At 38.3% G+C, this 18818-nt stretch overlaps 1 long non-coding RNA gene across 9 annotated transcripts in view; it reads left to right on the plus strand.

The window, feature by feature from the left end:
- Nucleotides 1–17719, plus strand: part of LOC124524501 (uncharacterized) — a 305188-nt gene extending 287469 nt beyond the window's left edge. For all 9 annotated transcript variants that reach the window (XR_006965260.1, XR_006965258.1, XR_006965256.1 and 6 more), the window contains one exon: nucleotides 17163–17719. This is a non-coding gene — a long non-coding RNA (uncharacterized LOC124524501). The remainder of the gene's footprint in view (nucleotides 1–17162) is intronic.
- Nucleotides 17720–18818: the final 1099 nt, after the last annotated feature.

Here is an 18818-nt window from a genome sequence, read left to right on the forward strand (position 1 = left end):
TCTTTGTGGAAGCTGGTCTGGAAGGCTTCTTCTCTGGGGAAGTGAAAGGGAATAGCCATGTTTGCTATTAATTTAATTTTGAATTTCCCTACACTGTTGATGAGGGTGGGGTTGTCTAGAAGCTGATAGAGGGATGGAGTTTTGGATGCAAAACACTTAAAGATCAACATCTGTGAAAGAAAGGGAGACAAAGCAAGACGAGCCAAAAGTGAACTGCAGTACAGGCCTAGGAAAGCCTCAGGGAAGCTGCGTGGAAGCCCTGTACCAAATATTGCACATCAGAGTTGTCTCACATCAGACCAAAAAAGCCAGGATTTTATACCCCTGCTTTAATTGGTCACTGGATGCAGGCTGCTTGGGAATGGTGTGAGGTCAGGTGAGGAAGCTCTCTGAGGTGACTCAGACTCTATGAAGACTATGTCAGCTGGAGGCTGTCTGCTGTTTGTACTCTTGGCCATTGGTCAGGAAGGGGAATTTGGGTATGTCGGTATTGCTTTATGTTTCCTAACTGTCCTATTTAATGAATTGAATTTACCTAGTTATTAGTCTGGAATGTCTGGCATAGTGAAGGCTGTTGGTCAGGCTGCCTCCTGTTCATTTCCTTGTGAGCTTTTGTGGCAAATGAAGAACCAACTGGAGGAGAGCCATCTTCCACCTTGGCCAGGCCTCCCCTTTACCATGCATGGGTGATAATATGGAAGCCGTCTTGTTCATGGGCAGTGGGAGATTCCCCCAGTGTTCAGGTGGACAGAACCTTTCTCTTCTCCTCTATGGTTTCTACAGACACTTTTATCGTCTTTGGATTGTACCATGGAGGAAACGTTCATTGTTCTCTTCATCCTTTTCTTGGCTCCCCCTCCTGTTTTCCTGCCAGAGTCACTGCTCTTCAGGGTTCTTGCCCTCCTGCTCCTTGCCTCAAAGATGCGTAAGGGCTGTGGCAAGCATACCAGGGAGGGTCTAGCTCCTTTCCCTGGATGGGGTTGCAAGTTCAGTTTAGCCTCAAGCCCAAGGTGTGCTCTTCATTCCAGGTTTACCATTAAAAAAGTTGATACTTTGATCCCTACAGGTCTTATGACCTATGGAGAAAGAAGCTGGAAGTGCTAAGGGGGTAAAGGATTGAGCTTCCTGAAACCCCAAATAGAAAGTACATGGGGAAGTCCCAGGTGCAAAAGTGAGGTTATTATTTTTTTTTATCTTCACTATAGTGGTAAAGGCCTGGCCACACTAAGTTATACTTAGAGCAAACCTACCAAGGTGTTTACAAATCCATTTCACCAGATGAGGAACCTCAGGCTCTTACAGGTCACTTCCTTTTTCCCCCCCCCAGAGGTTACTTCCTATTTAAGACAAGGCTAAACTCCATGAAGTCACAGCCTGTACTTTCCATTTACTTTTTACCCCCTCTCAAATATTCTTCTTAACCACATCCCTGAAATTGCTCCTCCCTGTGTCACCAAAGGATACTGTTTTCTGCTAACTCCATCAGACAGTCTTTAGATTTTATCTAGCTGTTCAAATTAAAAAAAAAAACAACAAACAAAACCTTAATGTTTATTTATTTTTGAGAGAGAGACAGAGTGTGAGTGGGCAGGAGGAAAAAGAGAGGGAGGCACAGAATCCAAAGCAGGCTCCAGGCTCTGAGCTGTCAGCACAGAGCCTGACATGGGGCTCCAACTCATCAACTGCGAGATCATGACCTAAGCCGAAGTCAGATACTTAACTGAAGATTTTATCTAGCTGTTTAAAGTTTTTACTTCTTAGCAGCTTCTGACACTGTTTACCACTCATTTCTTCTTCTAAAAATTCCCTTTTCCCTTCTTCTAAAAATTCCCTGGCTTTCATTGCAGTGTGCCCATTATGGTGCTGACCATCCTGACCATGCCTTCTCTGGCTCCTTAACTGACTTCTCACACTTTCAGTGTTCATTTTCCCCAGCATTCTGTCTTTGATCTTTATGGTAGGTAATGTGCTTTGGCTCACTCATCGTGCTTTTCAGACCAGCCTCCTTCTAACACGTGGAAGCCAGAATGCTAACCAAACAACCCCCACCCCACAAAACAAATCAACAAAGCAAAACATTTTTCGTATGCTCTAGAGTTCTGTGTGTTATTTAAGTTCTGCCAATCAGATAACATTTGTGTGAGATTTAGATTTAGAGCTAATCTGAATACAGAGTCAGGGCATGGGAGTGGTTTTTTTTTTGCTGGTACAGATTCAAGTGGTCATAATGTGGTTTTGGAGCAAGTACCGATAATACTAGTTCTAATGTATCAGACAATTCCCTGATTTTATAGATCCCTGATCATTTTACAGACAGCAGCTTCTTCAGCTGTTCAGTTCTGCACTGTGGCTTTGCATGGAGTCTTTTTCATTAGGCTTCTTAAGTAGGCCTTCTTAATATTCTGTAATACATTCCTTTCCTCTTAACCTAGCCACAGTGAATTCTTTGTTCTGTATATACTTTGTAAGTAATGACTAATAGAGTAGTGGGTGTTTGATTTTGTTTTAAATTCAATAGGTTATCCATGGACAATGTTATCTAGTACCATAGATTGATTCCTCTTAATTTTATATCTGTGGACCAGGCAACTCTATTAAGCTCCAGATTTATATTCCCAACTGTCTACTGCACTTGTCTATCTAGAATGTCAAATGAAACCTTGAATTCAGTGTATCCAAAATTGAACTACTTTTTCCCCCAATAGGTTTTTTTTTTTTTTTTTTTTTTTTTTTTTTTTGCTTCCTATCCAGGTATATATCCTAAAAGCATTGGAGTCATTCTCTGTTCCTTTGTTGCTCCTTTCCTCAACTTTCCATCAGCAGTAAGACCCGTTGATTCCAATTTCTAAATATGTCTTGAATCCACCCTCTTCTCTTCATCCCCATTGCTTGTGCCTTAGTTCTTGTCTGGATTCTTAAAATAGAATCTATAGAATATAGACTATAGAATATATAGAATATAGAATATAGAATCTTTTCTTCTTCCTCTTTTTCTCTACATCCCTCCTTTTCTTCTTCTAGGCTTTAAAATGTGTATTGAAGGTAATTGTGTTTTTGGTGTATTCTTATATTTTAACATGTCTGATATTGGATACATCTTACAGTTGTTGGTGTCTTCTACCTGCGGTCAGCCAGGAAGCTGTTCCAACATAATGATCATCATCTGCTTGCACAAACTTGATTATTATTTGGGGTGATATCACTGGACAACTACAACCCCCTGGTGTTTTATTCAACAGTTGTTCAAGGACTATTTGAGGAAGGACCATTTGTTGTATGATAAACTTTTATTGACACCTTCTGGTAAACTCAAGTCATGACAGCATCAGAAGCTACAGAATGGTTTTCAGCAGCTTGGAAGAAAACCTGAAGACAATATTAAAGTATTAAGTGGCTTAGGAAGGCAAAGTAAGCACTCTTTTAATAGATGCTGTATGTTGCTAATGCTCTAGATAGCACAGAGATCAATATTGTCTGGAAAAATACAGCGATCAACCACTTTGAATCCAAGAGAGCTCAGAAGATTTGGGACTGGTAGGAAGAAGTTTTAGAAATTCTATGGCCAATTTATTTTATTTACATTTTCTTTTTTATATATGTATAAGAGTGAGATAGGATAAAAAAAATCTACAAAATCTCCAAATATCCCTTTCAATCAGTATAAAAATTCTAAACTATAGGAGAGCATTTTGTCCTAGTTTTTCAGCTTTTTTTCTTTTTTTTTAATATTTGTTTTGAGAGAGAGAGAATAGGAATGGGCAGGGGCAGAGAGAGAGGGAGAGAGAGAATCTCAAGCAGGCTCCATGCTATCAGCACAGAGCCTGATGTGGGGCTTGATCCCACGACCATGTGTGTGATCATGACCTGAGCTGAAATCAAGAGTCGGACGTTTAACTGAGTGAGCCACCCAGGCGCCCCATCAGCTTTCTTCTTAGTGGTGCATAAAATAGTGCATCTGAGTACATTGAGATCCAGTGAAATGTGTACTTCTCAAAGTTTTGTGGCTTTTTAAAAAATAAAAATCAGTTTTCTTCTAGGCATGCACCCCCATTTCTGCTTCTTGGAGGCAGCTACTTTCAAATCTTTTAGATGTTTCTGTTTGTATTTGCTTCTTTTTCTCTAAGTAGTATCCTTATACTGCTTTCTTGTGATTTTTTCCCCAGTTAGACCTATATATTGACTTCTGATTATAGAAAATAAGTATTTCATGCTCTCTTACCATCTTTCACTTCTCAAGGCATCATATACATCTTCCCCACTTTTCTTCTCCTCCTAATACCGTTACATTTTTAGTTAGGTCAGTATTCACCACTTACAATATTACAGCTATATTGCCAGTATTCCTACCTGAGTCCTGTCGTGTACTACTACCAACTTGTTTCCTTTCTTGTACAATTTTTTGTTTTAATAATCTCCCTCAGTTTTGATTTCATTTTCTGATTTCATTTTCATTATTGAATGAAATTGATTATTGAAAATTGAATCAAATGTTTTCATTTCATTTTCATTATTTCATGTTCAAGCTGTCTGGAAAATCTGTATCTTTTCTCAATACATTCAGATATTGAGATATTCTATTTTCTTTCAGTATGATTTGTCTTGTTCCTGTCTGGACTGGGTACTCTCTGGGCCTGTATCAAGCGCCATCTTGAGATTTCTATTTGCTGTCACCCTGTGGCTTTCCTGTCACCTCTCTTCTGTAAGATCTCTGATACCTGTGGGTCACATGCCTTCCTCTTTCTTGGCTTATTTTTTTGTTTCACTGAAGCACATGTTCCAGTAGCAGCCTCAGAAAGGATGCTGGAGAAGAAATATTTCAAGAATTTGGATATCTTAAAATGTCTCTAATCGGTACCACTTGATTGATACTTTAAGTATAGAATCTTAGATTGAAATAAATTTTCCTTCACGTTTTTGGGAGCATTGTCCATTCATTGTCTTTTTGCTACTAGTTTTGCAATAGAAGTCTGATGGCATCTTGATTCTAGATCACTTGGATGTAATCATCCCCCACTGAGTACCCACAGAGACTTTAGAGCTTCTCTTTGTTCCTGGATTCTGAAATTTTGTCATGTTTTGCTGGGCCCTCTGTGGACACTTATAATTTGGAAACTTATTTTTAAATTGTGGGAATTATTTCATTGCTACTTTCCTTCCTTGTTCTTTTTTGCTGGAACTCTTTGAATGTTGGATTATCTATAATCATCCTCTTTTGTTTTTACTTTCTAGGAAATTTCCTCAGTTTTGTCATTCACCTCTTCTAATAAGTTTTATATTTCTAATATTTCTTTTAAATTTCTTTTGTTCTCCAAATGCCCCTCTCCATACCTTTCTGTCTCTGTCTGTGAATGCATCATTTTTTCTGATATTTTCCTAAGGACATCAGTTATGATATTTAGAAATTATTTCTCCTGAATTTGTGTTTCTTCTCAACTTGCTATTGAGTTGTTGTGGTTTGTTTTGGATTCTGTCTTTCACATTGGAGGCTTTCCTCAAATGTTTGGTGATCTTTGACTGTCTGCCCATATTTGCAACCAGATACTAAAACCTGACTGATACTAAAACCTCTACCTCTGTGTGTAGAGGCTGGGCATTTTGATGGAAGGCTTTGCTCTTGGGTCCTCAGGCAGGACCCAGACCTTTTTACTATGGGACTGAACTATCTCACTATCTAAATGTCTCTTCTCCTGGTCTGATCACTTTCCCCAGAGAGAAATCTTCCAACCAAATATAGCTTATACCTCTTATAAAGTCTTTCCTGACCCATTGGACATTTCTGCATAGGTAGCCCTCTGTGTATCCTCTGTCAATTTATGATGCAACATCTATAAACTTAGGTGTTAGCGTATAGAATACATCATGAAGCTGTTTTTTCTTTTCTTTTCCTTTTTTTTTTTTGTATTAGCCATATACTGACTAATACAAAGTAGGTATTTCCTTACTTATTCCTATGTCCCCATCTCCTAGCAAATGCCTGCCATGTGAAAAATGCTCAATAAATATTTCTTGAAAAAGTATGCATCAGGCGCTGTATTAGGTTGTGGAGTAGGGATATGGGGTGGAAGTAGGGTTTCAAGAGTGGGCCAAAAAGACCTTTTCTCTCAGAAAGATTAAGTCTATCCATACCCAAACAATTCTTGCAAGCACAATGTTTATCTTGAGTTAGCTTTGGCTTTTGTTTGAATGCTTTAAACATTTTTAAAGAATGTTCTCAAGTACTCAGAAAGGCAGGTGTCTCCAGATTGATGAACATTAATTTGTTGGGGAATCTTTCACTAATGATGGTTTTGTTTTCTTCATCTCTAACAGCTTAGACATGGTAGCTCAATTATTTGAGTTGTAACATTTAAAAAATGATAATGAAATGGTAGTATACCCTTACACAATAAAGGCAGAGGGTGTTAAATATTTTTAATGGTGCAAAAGTATTTGTCACCAATTGCCTATGCTCATGCTCAGTAATTTCCTTCCTGCTCTTCCTCTGCTCAGATACCATTAAAATGTTGTAGTAAACTTCATTATGAAGGTGAACACATTACAAGCATTAAAAAATGCTACTTTCTTAATCATAGTAAAAGGTGTTTTTTAAATGTAATTTTAAAAAACATTTGCTTATATTATTTTTTATCTTCTACCCAGCCTAGTACCCTTCCCCCACATATGACTACTAACTATGAGTGAATCCTCCTTTTGCTTCCTGCTCAGCTGAATCAACACTTCTGGAGGCTGTGACTAATAAAAGCCACAGCCCATGGTTATACTTGACTTTTGAAAATCCTGGCTAGCTTTAAGGACATAATTACAAGTACCCATGCTTACAGAATGAGTAAGTTGGTACAAAAACAAGTCAGACTTCATCAATGATTGTTAATTTACTTGGTGTGTGTGTGTGTGTGTGTGTGTGTGTGTGTGTGTGTGTGTGTATTGACTGATTACTTAGATATTTGGAGATCATGATAATGTAAATAAAAGTATTTGATTTCTAGGTCCTTGATGGTCCTTTACTTTTGTATTCATGGCTTAAAATAATGGGAAATATGGAAAAGGAAAGATGTGATCTCTGAAGGGCAATCCAAAAGATACTGTGCTTCTGAACATTACCTTGACAGCTAAGTACCTTGGAGATCAATTAACCTTCAGGAAAAAAGAGAGGGGTGTTTTTCCAAGAACATAAGGATCTTTTTCAGTAGTGTCACTGGGACCATGAATAGACTTTTAATTTCCCTCAGAAAGGGTTTCCACCAAAAGGAAGCAAACATGTATTACTTTAGATGCCCCACCTTGATTGATATCTGTGCCTGTAAAGTTCATTTCCCTTGAATAGTACTTGCACCAGTCCAATAAGCAAAGCAAGGTTGGAGACCTCATGGAGACCATGAGCACAGCCGAGATGATACACAGGTTTAGTACATTTACCTATTCCAGTCACAGCCAAATGTCTTGAAACATAATCTTGAAGTTTCTGTTCTCAGTTCCCCATAGTCCCTTTAGATCTCAGCTCCTTGCACTCTTGCTTCTGCCTCCAACACTCAAGTTTTCTCAAAAAAAGCCATTATTGGTGTCTTAGTTGACAAATACAGCAAACTATTTTCTGCCCTTAAGTTTTATCAGTTTTTAAAAGCAACTGGTTTACAATCTTCCAATATAGACTTCTCTGTTGGTTTTTCCCTCTGATGCTTCAGTTATTCCTTCTTAACCTCTACTCTCATTTTTTTTTCAATTTCTCTATCACTATAGGTTTCTTCGCCATAGCCTTTTACCATGCCAGAGTTTCTACTGTATTAAAGGAAAACTCTCTTCCCCAAACTTGTAATCTCTGTTAGAGATCACCCTGTATTTTTTGTACTTATTATTAAACCTCATAAAAGAATATAAAGTGCATTCCCTGCACTTCTTCATTGCTCATTCACGTTATGGCTCTCTATAATCAGGCTTATCTGCCATCAATCCAGTGAAATGGCTCTGGCAAAGTCATTAATGACTTTCTAATCCTTTAAAATCCTTACCTTAATTAACTTGTTTTCCAGTATTTGACCATATTGGTCATGTCCTTCTTGAAACTCTCTTTTTTTTTTTTTTAATTTTTTTTCAACTTTTTAAATTTATTTTTGGGACAGAGAGAGACAGAGCATGAACGGGGGAGGGGCAGAGAGAGGGAGACACAGAATCGGAAACAGGCTCCAGGCTCCGAGTCATCAGCCCAGAGCCTGACGCGGGGCTCGAACTCACGGACCGTGAGATCGTGACCTGGCTGAAGTCGGACGCTTAACCGACTGCGCCACCCAGGCGCCCCGAAACTCTCTTTACCTTGCTTCCATGACATTGCTCTCTGCTGCTTCTCTTCTTGCCTCTCTAGACATTCTTTTTCAGATTCTTGCTGTTCCATTGTCAACTCCTTAAACACTTATGTTTCCCATTATGTTAGCCCTTTTTGCCTCTCACCCTAAGTAAGGTAACCCAGAGTAAGCTTACCCTTTTCCGTGGCTTTAACCACCTTACACATGTTGATGATAGTATGTAATCTATAGAAATCAGCATCTTAGACTTTATTTTCTGCTATGAAGTCTTGTTTTGACTACTGCCAGCTACTCTGAGAGAAATATAGCAGTGCCCCTCATAGCATCCCTCTTCATTTCTCAGAATTTGCCTTTTCCTCCTCTTGAAGGCCATGGCACTTTGTGTTCATCTTTTATTTCAACCCTCATGGCTCCTTTCCCCTTTGGACATATAGGTCTGTCCCTCCTATAGATTAAGCTGTGAAAACAAAATCCTAGACTTTTTTTCTAAGGCAAGGCAATATCAGGTCTCCAGCACATACTGCTGGATTTCTGAGTGTTTGAGGCTGTGGAGAGAAAAATATTTAATTGGATGTTCTACCACTACTTCCAGTATAACATGTCCCACATGAATTTTCCTACCTTCTCCCACCACATCCTACCCTGTGTCTGCTTCTTTTCTTTATTTACAAAGGTGGTAAATATTATCATCATTTAACCAGTTGCCCAGGCCAGAATCCTGTGTGTCATTTAGTGCTGCTCACTTCTCCTTACCCCCTTTGCCCATTCAATTCTGTGGCTTTTATTGTCTAAATGTCTCTTGACACCACCTTCTTTGCATGGTCCTTGATGTAACTGTCTCTTTCAGGCCCTATTTGTCTCTTTTCCTGGCTATTTCCTCTAGTATTTCTTCCTCTAGTCTGTCTCCCACATGGTTGTCAGAGGGATCATTTAACTATACGTCTGGTTATATTTATTTCCTGCTTAAAAATCTTGATGACCAGATTTCCAGTGATTTTATGAAAATAAGCATGCTATGCAAAACCTTTTACATTGCTCCTTGTCTTTTCTCTTGTCTCATCTGTTGTCATCCTTTGAACCTGCCAAACACACCATTATCCCTAGTCTCTGTGTCTTCCTGTATATATGTTGCTTTCTCTGTCATTGATGCCTCTTCTTCCCTCCACCCTTCTCGTCCTGTGACCTCTACCAACATCTACTTATCAGGGAAATGCAAATTAAAACTAGAATGCGGGGCGCCTGGGTGGCTCAGTTGCTTAATGTTTGATTCTTGATTCCCACTCAGGTCATGATATCATGGTTCATGGGGTCAAGCCCTGGGTCAGGATCTACACTGAGAGCACAGAGCCTGTTTGGGATTCTCTCTCTCCCTCTTTCTCTGCCCCTTCCCCCCACCTCTCTTTCTCAAAATAAATAAACTTAAAAATAAATAAATAAATAAATAAATAAATAAATAAATAAAACCAGAATGAGATACCATGACATATGTGACAAATAGTGTTGTTGAAGATGTGAAATCACTAAAACACAAATGCATTGCTGATAGGACAATAAATTGTTTCAATTTCAACTTTTTTTCTTTTTCTAATTTCAACTTTGGAAAACTAGTATCTATGAAGGCTAAATGTATTCAAAACCATTCAAGAATCAGAATTCTGATTCCTGTTAGAAATAGTTGGCTTCAACTCCATGTTCCCATAGAATTGTATTATAGTATTCATCTCACTTTATTGTATTTGTTTACTTTCATATTAGTTTTTCCCACTAGACTGCCACATATTTATGCAACCAGATCTGTCTTCATGTCGGTACTGTGAGAGACTAGTACAAGTCTGGCGCATAACAGATATTCAGCAAATGCTTGCTGAATGAATTACGTGTATACTTAAATAGAACTTAATTCTTGGTAGTGATTTTTAATTTAAATTTTAGTTAACATATAGTGCAATATTTGTTTCAGTACTAGAAGTCAGCGATTTATCACTTACATACAACAGCCAGTTCTCATCCCAACAAGTGCCCTCCTTAATAGCCATTTCCCACCCACTTCCCCCTATCAAGCTTCAGCTTGTTCTCTGTCATTAACCACTTCCCCCTATCAAGCTTCAGGTTGTTCTCTGTCATTAAGAGTCTCTTGTGGTTTGTTTCTGTCTCTTCTCTTGGTGGTAGTTCTTTTTTTTTTATTTTTTTTAACGTTTATTTATTTTTGAGACAAAGAGAGACAGAGCATGAACGGAGGAGGGTCAGAGAGAGGGAGACACAGAATCTGAAACAGGCTCCGGGCTCTGAGCTGTCAGCACAGAGCCCAACATGGGGCTTGAACTCACGGACCGCGAGATCATGACCTGAGCCGAAGTCAGCCGCTTAACCCACTGAGCCACCCAGGCGCCCCTCTTGGTGGTAGTTCTAAGTCAGATTTTGAACTTGTATAATTTCTTCTGATAGGAAGTGAAAACTGTGTAGCTCCATGTGCTTCCCTTTCGCATTGGTTTTCAGAAAACTTTACAACTTTGAAAATCAGATTTTAAAATATCAGCACCAACCTGCCTTTCTATAAAAGGAGAACATTAAATTAAATCAGTACATCACAATACTCATTTAGGAAAAATTGTCAGAGAGTAAAATATAAAGAGCCACCTAGAGAAAGGTCAGCCTAGATTAGTGACAGTTTATAGAAACATCAATGGCAGAAAGATGATTTTAGATTCCTACCTGATGACTTTATCTGGCTCAAAATAGACTGAAATATAAAATACAACACTGGCAATCAAACACAGTAAAGATCATTTAAGGAAACAAAGGGAAGAGACTCTGCCAGCTACCTGAAATGAGTCATCTGGTACAATGAAGTGATGGATTTAGCTCCAAATTTTCTGGAGACTAAGGCAAAGAAAGGAAGCAATTAAGTTACATAGCTTTCAGTTGCTGTTGAAAGGATGCGTAAATTCATACTGAACCCAAATCAACCAGTTCATAAATGACAGAGCCAGAATTTGAACTTATCTACCCCTTCCAGTACTCCAGACCCCCTCCTCCTCTTACAGAAAGAGGTGCATTCATGCTGGTCACAGTTTCTCCAACCCGGGGAGCAAGGCTGCCTCTCAGAATAGCTAAGTTGGTTATACAAATTTCAGACCTTATCTGTAACAAGGAGTGTATGTTGAGAAACTTCAGGGGATCTCATAAATGAATAGTAAAATGTATCAAGTTTACTTAAACTACCTCTGTAACTTTTGATGAAAAAGTGGAATCATAAAATTCTTAACTCCTTGGTGCTCTGAAGTATTTATAAGAGTGAATGAAGGATATGGGTAAGATACTGTTTCATGAATGCACAGAGGAGGAACTTTTCTGTCTAGGCAAGGCACCTGCAATCTAAAAAGAGGGAAAGAAAGAGAAAGAACCATTTGACAAGAGGTGTGTTTTGTCATCTCATTCTCCATTATGGAAAATTATTTTCTACTCTGGTCACTGATGTTCTGCCCCAGTCTTTTCTATGATTCCAGGAGGGTGCAATTAATAGGTAATTCAGACACTGAATCAGGAAAATCCTTTCCACCCTGCTTGCTCATTCTCCTTGCATAGCATCTAAGGGCAACTAGCAGGGTTTTTTTTTTTTTTGATGCCACATAAATATAAGTACAGTGAGAAAAGGAAGCCAGTAAAGCAACCAAAATTTCTCTTATGCTACAAAAAGTACATACAGATTGACTGCAAGGCAGGCATTACCAGACAAATACATTAGACAGTTTGTTTTCTGCTTTGCTGTCTTCTGCATTCTCCTTAAGGTTCCAAGTTATGTTTGGAAACAAAGTGTATGTGTAATGGATCTGTGGCTCAATGCCTTGGGAATGGAGGAGGGAGGGAATGAAAACTGTACCCTTCTATGTGATGCTGCTTTCCACTGTTGAGAAGCAAACAGAATTGTTTAGTTTAAATTAAACTAATCCTCTAATACATTAGATAAAAAATGCTATATTGATAATCCAATACCAAACTGCATTTAAAAATACAATAGGCTAATTTGACCTCCTACCCACCCTGAATTTCTCGTGTAGCATTGTAATTTATGATTGAAAATTGATTTGTGAAAATCATATATAAAACATAGTATTATATGTCATCTTTTAAAAAGCTAAGAAAACATGGCTTCTATTAACCCATGCTAACTACGAAAATGAAATTTTAAAGGCACAAACCCCAAAAAGACAAGGTAAATGAAGAAGGCAATTGCAACAAAACTTGGGGAGGACAAAAACAAATGTGAGACCACAGAAATCCAAAGACTAATTTAATAATGAAGAATTCCCAGGATCAGGTAAGATTTTGCTGCAGAACTTCAGAAAGACCAAGAAATTGCATCTGAAACTCCAAATGAGAATCAGTTAGGCTCCTAGGTCTCCTTCCCTTACGCCAATACCAGGCCACTACTCCTCTCCCATCCTGGAAGAAGATGGAAGGTGACTCTTTGAATCAGAAGAACTCTGGTCTCAGGGATAGCAGGCACATCTGTGGACAGAGCACTGTCCTGAAAACAGGGTAATTCTGTGCATTAAATAGATTGAATTCTTTCTTCCTGCAGCCTACACAGCTCCAAGAAAATGTTGACAGAGGCATGACTGGCTGGCTCAGTTGGTAGAGCATGTGACTCTTGATCTCAGGGTCATGAGTTCAAGCCCCACACTGGGCATGGAGCCTACGTTAAAAAAAAAAAAAGGCACTCTAAGTGCCCTGTCTATAGAGAAGATGTTGAAAGAGAGGCTTACACACCCCAGACAGGAATTTGGAGGATTTCTTTTTGGGTACTGATCAACCCAAGAGAAAAACCAACAGATAATGTTGGTTTGGGATTCCCATAAATGGCTGTACCTCTGTCCAAGTGAAGTTTAAAAGCCCTGTTTACTCACTGTCCAATTTTCAGTGCTTCATCTTTAAAAATTATTAGAGATCCAAAGAGCACCAGAAAATTGAAGAACTCCTTAAACATGAAGTAGAATGTACAGAACTGAAGGAAAAAAATTTAAAAAGGAACTTGGAACCAGTCAGAATGGCTAAAATTAACAACACAGGAAATAACAGGTGTTGGCAAGGGTGTGGAGAAAAAGGAACCCTCTTTCAGTGTTGGTGGGAATGCAAACTGTTGCAGCTACTCTGGAAAACAGTCTGGAGATTCCTCAAAAAGTTAAAAATAGACTATGATCCAATTACACTACTAGGTATTTACTCAAAGAATACAAAAATACTAATTCAAGGGGATATATGCACCCTGATGTTTATAACAGCATTAGCTACAATAGCCAAATTATGGAAACAGCCCAAATATCCATTGACTTATGAATGGATAAAGAAGATGCGGTATATATAAAAAAATGGAATACTAATCAGCAATGAAAAAGAATGGAATCTTGGGGCACCTGAGTGACTCAGTGGATTAAGCATCTGACTTCGCCTCAGGTCATGATCTCCTGGTTCACAAGTTCAAGCCCCATATGGGTCTTTGTGCTGACAGCTCAGAGCCTGAAGCCTGCTTCAGATTCTGTGTCTCCCTCTCTTTCTGCCCCTCCCCACTCACATTCTGTCTCTCTCTCAAAAATAAATAAACATTTTTTAAAAAGAATGAAATCTTGCCATTTGCAACGTCATGGATGGAGCTAGAGAGTATTACACTAAGCAAAATAAGCCAGTCAGAGAAAGATAAATACCATATGATTTTACTCATATGTGAAATTTAGGAAACAAAACAAATGAACATGGTGGAGGAAAGGGAGGGAAACCAAGAAACAGATTCTTAACTGTAGAAAATAGACTGATGGTGACCAGGCGGGAAGGTGGACAGGGGATGGGTTAAATAGGTGATGGAGATAAAGGGGTGTACTTGTCCTGATGAGCACCGCGTGATGTATAGAATTGTTGAATCACTATATTGTATACCTGAAACTAATATTACACTGTATATTAACTAACTGGAATTTAAATAAAAACTTGGAAGAAAAAATAAAAAGGAACATGGAGGGTACACAGACAAGGCAAGGGGCAGAAAACACTAGAAAATTATAATTAAAATTTGAGAGGTAAGAGAAAATACATGAAAAGATCATTCACAGAACACAACAAGGATCTTAAAATTGAGTATACAATACCAGAAGTAAAAAGTTTAATAGACGAGTTAGAAGGTAAAGATGAAAGATTTCAATATGCAGAAAAATAATAGAGACAGAAAGAAAAGAGAAAAGAAATAAGAAAATTAGTCAAAGGAAAGGAGTTCTAGGAATAGGGAAACAAAGGAGGGAAAATTAAAAAATAGTACAAAAAATTCCCAGAAGGGAAATGTTTACATTCCCGTATTAAGTACCCAGCATGATGCATGAGGCAAAAAAAAAAAAAAAAAACCAAAACAAAACAATAATCATCAATTTTAAGACATCTGAGAACAAAGTGAAGATGCTAATGCTTCGAGAAAGGATAAACAGGTCATATACAAAGGTTCAGGAATGAGAATGGCATTAGTTTCTCCACAGTAAAATCAGAAACTGGAAGAAAGCAAAATAGTCTCCTTAAAATGCTGAGGGAAAGTGCTTACCAACCCGGGGTTCTATTCTCAAACTTTTCATCAATTATGAGAGGTACAGAGCTCTCAAAAAAATTAATGTACATGCATCTTCCCTCCCCACCCCCCCAAGAAGCTACTAGAGGAGGTATTCCACTAAATGAGGGAGTAAGCCAAGAAAGATGATGACATAGGATCCAGAAATCCAAAAAGATCCAACACAGGAGAGAGATGCAGGGATTTCCCAGGCTGGCAGTAAAGACAGAATCCAGGATGACAGCAGACAAGCAGGTCAGGAAAAAAACTGATTCGGTATGGCACATGAGGGTTGAGGATACCAAGAGGGAAGTCCCGAAGAAGTAATGAAACTGACATTTTGCCAGATGTGTTTAACAGTTTTGAGAGAGTATTTATAGTTTTGTTGAAAGTCTGTATATGAATAAGAGATAGATGTATATAGAAACTAAAGAAATAAAGAAACTATGAATAACTCCAGGGACAACAAAAAATAAGCAAGCAAAGATATATAACCACATTACTCTGTATTTTCAGCTAGAAATAATAGTCATATAGAAATATAAATAATAGTCATTTAGTCATATAATATAGTGACAATTGAGTTAAACATAATCATAATACTAATGGAATTAGATTTTGGGGGAGGAAGTATGTGCGTGTGTGTGGTGTAAGGAAGCTAAATACCCATCTTTCAGTGGGAAAAATCAATAGATAATGTTTAAGATGAAAAAAGTCAAACAGTATAAGCATACTATTTAGAAATATGGAGCTAGCAACCAGAATAACAGCTATAAATAGAAAAGTGACCTCTCATTTCTAAATTAATGTAAACATTTACTACTTAGGGAATGGAAACTGGGAAAGGAAGAGGTAAAATTTGGAGTTTGGATTTTTTTTTAATGTTTATTTATTATTGAGAGACAAAGACAGAGCATGAGCAGGAGGAGGGGCAGAGAGCAAGGGCGACACAGAATTTGAAGCAGGCTCCAGGCTCTGAGCTGTCAGCATGGAGCCTGATGTGGGGCTTGAACTCACAAACTTTGAGATCATGACCTGAGCCGAAGTCGGATGGTTGACTGACTGAGCCACCCAGTCACCCCGAGTTTGGATTTTTAAAAAAATTTTGTAGAATTATTTGAGTTTTAAAACTATATACAAGTATAACTGATACAAAGTAATTTAAAAATCATGTAGAAATTAGAAAATTTGAGAACTGCAGGATCTCAGTGTTGGAAAAGGTTTTAGTAGATATTTGTTGAGTAGCTTTCAAACTTTTTGGACCATTACCCACCATCAGAATGTATTTGCATGAAACCTAGGGCTTGCACACACACACACACACACACACACACACACATCTACCCTCTCCTCCCACACAACTAACATATTTCATGGAAGTGCTTAGACTTACTATTTGTAATAGGCTAGAGGACAACAAGAGGGAGTGGCTGGAAAAGGAGGTTAATGGTGTCTGAAATGGGAGAACTGGCAGGACTTATGAGTGGATGGAAGGGTACCTGGCTGTCCCAGTTGGAAGAGCATGCAACTCTTGATTCTCAGGGTTGTGAGCTTGAGCCCCATGTTGGGTATAGAGATCACTAAAATAATAAATAAACAAACAAACTAAAAAAAAGAAAAAGTGATAACTTTCTTTTCTTCTTCTCTATTTTATATTTAAAAATGTGTTGGGTTAGGACTCACTAATAATTTCATAAACTACAATTTGAAAAACACGAATCTAGTTCAACCATCTGATGTTTTGGACCCCACCTCTCACAGAAAACTTCCTGATTCCCACCCAGTATTTATCCTTTGGCCAACTGTTCTCATAGGACTCTTAAAGTGGTTTGGGGTTGGGCAGGGTCCAATGGGACCATCTCACACTGGACCAGACAAATCTCTTTTCAAGCCCTCTACAGATATGCCTGGGGGTTGGGGTATGTCTGTGAATGGAATAGCTTTCTGAGTCCTATAGTAATATAAATTTTGCATTAATAGTCTTGCATATGGAATGTGCTCAATAAATAATTGCTGATTTAGCATGACTTGTTCTTAAAGGCCCACTAAAGCCTCATCATAAGCATGCATTTATTCTTCTCCTTCTCTGGCTGTTTAAATAAAGCTGGATGGTTTGCATTTGCTTTCCCAATTGACTTGGTGGAGATTGCTCCATTGCATCTGGAAGGGTTTAGTGCTTGGAATGGAGCTGAACTCCATCACCAGTACTGTTTTTTGTTTTTTTTTTTTTTAAGATATTCATACATTGTTGTTCATTCAAGTGCATTCAACTTCATTCACAGGGGATGGACTCTGGAAGGCCAGCCATGCAGGGCTTTTACTTAAGCACACCCAAAGGATGCGCATTTCAGACATCTTAATGGACCAGACCCTCACAAAAGAATGAAAAGCATTTGAAGACAGGAAGCACAGAAGCATGGAAGAATTTGATTTAATGAAAATATAGGCTCCTGGAAACTCTACTCTGCCTTTAATTCTCATACTTCAAATATTACAAATGAGGGCTGAACCCCTAATTCTAATAAGATTAGAGTCTGTCTCTGATTGGAGAGTGCATATGGCTACAAGGCAATTGAAGATTTATGGGAAGCCTGTCTGGTGTGCAGTGAACCTAGAATATAATCTGACTTGCTCTTTTGTCACCTGTGAATTTTCTTGGAAGTTTTGTATAGGAAAACCCTGATCACAGGTTTTTAAGTATTTTTTTAACTAAGCAGACATTCATAAATACATTATAAAATTGTCAACTAGTCTAACAGCTTTCTGTTTGCCCTTTTCAAGGTGGTAGAAATTGTGCATATTTTGTATGTCTCCAAATAAAGTATACTTCAAAGGAAAACATTTCTTTTCCTATGAATAATTTAAAATCCCTTAGAAAAGCTTCATACAATGCTGAATTTCCATGGGACATATCATAAAAACTGCTGGCCTTGAGTAAAGCATATAAAAGACATTTCAAAACAGTAACAAAATAGCTCTATGTCTGTGCTGATATAGAAAAATGAGTTACAATGAGAAAAAGATTCATAAAGGATGTATGGAGATCTGGGAGGTAGGAGTGAAAGATGGCCAGTGGATTGCTGCCATTGAAGAAGTGCATAACAGGGATGCCTGGGTGGCTCAGTCAGTTGAGCATCTGACTCTTGATTTCACCTCAAGTCATAATCCCATGGTCATGGGATTGAGCCCTACATCAGGCTCCATGCTGATTCATCAGAATCACTTGAGGTGCTTGTTGTAATCAGAGGTTAACTGGCTTCATCTTGGTGTTACTGAATTAAAATATATAGGAGTGGAGTCTGGGAATATATGTCCAGCAAGTTCTTCAGGTTATTCTATTGAATACTAAGAGAAGGAACCACTAATCTGATTATGGGAGCATGCCCACAGAGTGGTCCCTGTCACATATGCACCTAGAATATTTCATGCCTGGTCACTATTGTCTAACAGGTGGACAATGTAGCAGAAAGGTACTGGTGGCACACAAGAAATAGTGTCAGCCATCTGAATGGGAAATCCAGGTGATCTGGCTTGTGAAAAGCAGCTTTTTATTTCCACAAATCATTTAAGGTAATTATGCTCAAGTTTTTGAGTGACATGATTAGAGGGTAGAAGAGGTTCCACTCAGTGTTTCCTGCACTTGGTAGGACCTTACCTGAGTCAAACAAATTGGTATTGCCATCAACCAAAATCTCCCACTGTAAGACTCAGGAAACCATACTGAAATTGCAGTGTTCTTGACTGAGAAGCTACCTTTCTTTAAATTTTTTTAATGTTAGACCGATATCCCTGATGAATATGGATGCAAAAATTCTCAATAAGATACTAGCAAATTGACTTCAACAGCATATAAAAAGAATTATTCACCATGATCAAGTGGGATTCATTCCTGGGATGCAGGGCTGGTTCAACATTCGCAAATCAATCAACGTGATATA

The sequence above is a fragment of the Lynx rufus genome, unplaced genomic scaffold (genome assembly GCF_022079265.1).
Source record: "Lynx rufus isolate CCGP_SWC_20201006 ecotype Redwood Valley unplaced genomic scaffold, mLynRuf1.p SCAF_4, whole genome shotgun sequence".
Classification (NCBI taxonomy): domain Eukaryota; kingdom Metazoa; phylum Chordata; class Mammalia; order Carnivora; family Felidae; genus Lynx; species Lynx rufus.